Here is a 3,713-nt window from a genome sequence, read left to right as displayed (position 1 = left end):
AATTATACACGTAGAAAGATAACAAGGAAATTAGAGCAAAATTTGAGTGAACCACATGGCCAGACCTTCCCTCAAGGACATAGCAGGAGATGTCTAAAACAAAACTCTTGAATAACTTGGAGTTTCAATGCCATGAGCCTGCAACATCAGCAGCAATCTGGTAACATGTAAACAAATCTTTCCGACTGCCTGATAAAAAACATGTGCACGCTTGATTCCCAGAAGTTCCCTTGTGGGCAGCCAATTGGAACGGGCATATTTCACCAGATGTATTCATCTTTGCGTACAATATGCATCAGACAGTCCATAGGGAGGCTGTCAGAGGCTGAAGCTAAGAGGACCGCTTTGATAACGGATATCAAGTTTTTCATCAGCCATAATAGAGTCAAACTATTTTACCAGATGTCCTTTCTATGAATGCATCTTTGAGCAATCACTATAAACACATCCCTTGAGTATACAATATTCTTTTCTTTGCTTCCATGTCAGAATGTTGGGCCTCCAGGCCAGACTGTTGGACCACAGGCATTTATACTTGCCAGACACAAAAACCACCAGAGAGAAAACTCTTATAAATGCTTTAACTATGGACATTTTATCTGTGTTATAACCTTAAACAATAAAAAAGGTCTGCTTGGTAATTTAGCAGAGCTGAGTGCATTAGCTCCATTTTCTACAGCCATTCCAACAGAAGAAAAGGGTAACAACGTGACGTCTATCAGATGTCTGTACACAGCAGATGCTTTCCAGATCAAGTGATCTTTAACAGACATCTTGCAGACGTACGTAGGCTACTTGTGCAATCTGGGCTAATTTAATATTATATTCGAATATAATATTTAAATAACAACAACCTAATTATACAACAAAATTGACCTGTAAACTGCTGCTGAGTAACAATTTTCAGTGATTATTTACTCACCAGTTGAATCATTTCATAAAGCGTTCACTGAAATCATAAATTACTCGACATTAGGCTACTTTTAAAAAATAATGTGAAAACAATATTATTCACAAAACTGATACTATGTGTACATCACGGAGACGTCTATTTGACGTCTGCATTTACATCTGGAAGACATTTTTTTAGAGTGCTTTGCTAATCTGCATTACGTCTATAGGACGTTTCCTTTTAGATGTCAAATAGACGTATGTTAGATGTCTTTGAGATGTTTATGATTTAGAATGCATGTAAAACTGACATCTTACAGACGTCTGTCAGATGTTTGTACACAGAAGATGCTTTCCAGATCAAACGATCTTTAACAGACATCTGGGACAGTAGCCTATTAATATTCATGTTAACATAATGTGAACAGCAACTTTTGTTAACAGCATTTTTGCTACCAATATTGTAGCGATAAAGAGGATTTATAACAAAAAAGAAAAGTAAAATCCAACGAGTGATGGCCCAAGTGATCCTAAGAAATGATCCATTTAAACGAACCGATTCCCTAAATGATTCGGAGCGCTCCTCACTAAAGTAAGCTCGGTTTGTGCGTGCACAGCCAGAGGGGGAGTTCAGCTCATTTCACCGTTCACCGACGCCGCGTGACGCTTAAACACGGGCAGCGCGCGCCGAACGCGAGGAAGCTCTCGCGCTCTCTCACGCGCAAAATAACGAATGCATACTGATGAATTTGAATTTACCGTGTCAGATCGGACCTGAGCGTTTTAATCGATGTCGGAGTTTTATCTCTGGATATAAGCCGAATCACCATCCTCCTCAGCTGAAAGGAAAGACCTCATCAAAGGTACGATATTCACGCAGCGGCCTGGCGCGTTTCGAGTTAAAATGGATCTTTTTAAACAAATGATGGAGCGCAATCGTTTTGCGTCCGAGTCAGAGCTAAAAAAAAAAAAAAGAGATGCTGATGATGCTGATGCAGAGGATTTTGCGCTCGTTTTGGTCCCGTTAGACCTTTGATGTTGTCACTGCTTGTCATAATCAGGCGTTTTTTAAAGAAATGAACAGTCGGTGACTATAAAGACGCATCACAGCTGTTGCAACTGAGCATCATTGGCATCATCTAAAGAAAGACACAGATTCGGCTGCAATATATATGCAACATTTATTTTTTGAGCAGAAACGCTATACAGTTATTGTCTTAGAGTCACGAGCCTCTTTATCTATACGCATTAAGCCTCTATATATGTCATCAAAAATATGCATTTTGCATCTAAATGCATCATTGCCGTGCATTGTTACAATGGCAATATGTGTCATTGTCCTACAAAATAGTTTAAACGTCAACATTTAGTATGTATGCAAGCACTATTCGAATGAAATCATTAAGGAGCTATATTTCGTTATCTATTTGCATCATGCATGACGTTAGAATGATAAATATATCTAATATACGAGCCAGTATTTGACAAGGATATAGTGCACTATGTCCTATATCATTAGTGTGAAGATTAACATTTATTGTATAGCCTATCCAATCACAGCAGAGCATAGGCTTGAAGTTGTGACATATTTGGATGCGATGTCTTAGGTTTTCACGATCCGATGGCAGACAAATGCTTGAAGGGAAATGTATACAGGCGATATGACCTTTCCATGCATGTCTTCATTTCCTCTGCAGGGCCTAGTAGTTCAAGGACTCGAATGTATATGAGTGACATTTGTGGATCCCATGAGCCTGGATGTGTGCTTTTTGCTAGTATTTGAATGCAGAGTGTGTTTTTCTGGCTGTTGTTTGCTGATAATGTCTGTTTTTATGTGGGGATGTTGGTATGGTAGTGTGATTCTCTGCCACAATGCATCTGTTTGCAGGCTGGCTTTCATTGGGTCACGCTACACGCATTGATTTTTCCACAGGCTGTAACTATTTTTTGTGACATTATCCTAATACTACCTCTGTCATTTAAGCAGCATGTTGTGCTTTTTCTTTTTGCTGCCCTGGTTTGTTGAGAAATCGTAGTAACCTGTACAATGATATTTTTAGTTACACGTTGTTTGCACTACCTCCGATTTTTCAATATTTGATACTCCTGGTTTTGATTTTAGATTTAAACATTATGTCAATATATACATATTAGGACAAGTTTTAATGCTGTTTTTTGTCATGCCTTGATGTAGCAGTTCAAATATGTAGAATGAAAGGTAACACTTTGTAATAACATTAGTTGATAAAGATGAACTAACTACGAAAAATAGGAGCAATTACTCATTCTGAAGCAATTACTTATCTTAATGTTCATTTCAACGTTTACTAATGCAAAATCAAAAGTTGTATCTGTTAATATTATATTATTATAATATTATTTAAATACTCTAGCAAATGCATTGCTCATTGTTAATGCATTAACGTTAAGTAATGGGACCTTATTGTAAAGTGTGACTGATTAAAGAACAAGATTTAAGTGCCTTTAAAGGGTTAGTTCACCCAAAAATGAAAATTAGCCCATAAATGACTTACCCTCAAGTCATCCTAGGTGTATATGACTTTCTTCTTTCAGACGAATCCAGTCGGAGTTATATTAAAAATTGTCTTTGATCTTTCAAGCTGTTTCATGGCACTCAGCGGGTGTTGCATGCTTCAGTCCAAAAAAACAAGTAAAATAAAAAGCACCCATCCATAAAAAAAAGTGTCTCACACGGCTCCGGGGGTGAACAAAGGCCTTCTGTAGCGAATCGATGCGGTTTTGTAAGAAAAATAACCATATTTAAAATGTAATAATCAATTTAATCTAGCTTGCACTCACTG

General features: G+C 37.6%; 1 protein-coding gene across 3 annotated transcripts in view; it reads left to right on the top strand.

Moving 5' to 3' along the window:
• Window positions 1–1,519: 1,519 nt before the first annotated feature.
• Window positions 1,520–3,713, top strand: part of cacna1da (calcium channel, voltage-dependent, L type, alpha 1D subunit, a) — a 134,511-nt gene continuing 132,317 nt past the window's right edge. For all 3 annotated transcript variants that reach the window (XM_016556394.1, XM_016556393.1, XM_016556391.1), the window contains exon 1: window positions 1,520–1,754. The gene's annotated coding sequence lies outside the window, so the exon portion shown is untranslated. The remainder of the gene's footprint in view (window positions 1,755–3,713) is intronic.

The sequence above is a fragment of the Sinocyclocheilus rhinocerous genome, unplaced genomic scaffold (genome assembly GCF_001515625.1).
Source record: "Sinocyclocheilus rhinocerous isolate Xijiao unplaced genomic scaffold, SAMN03320098_v1.1 scaffold227, whole genome shotgun sequence".
Taxonomy (NCBI): Eukaryota; Metazoa; Chordata; class Actinopteri; order Cypriniformes; family Cyprinidae; genus Sinocyclocheilus; species Sinocyclocheilus rhinocerous.
The sequence above is the reverse complement of the archived record's forward strand: the minus strand, read 5'-3'. Positions and strand labels throughout refer to the sequence as shown.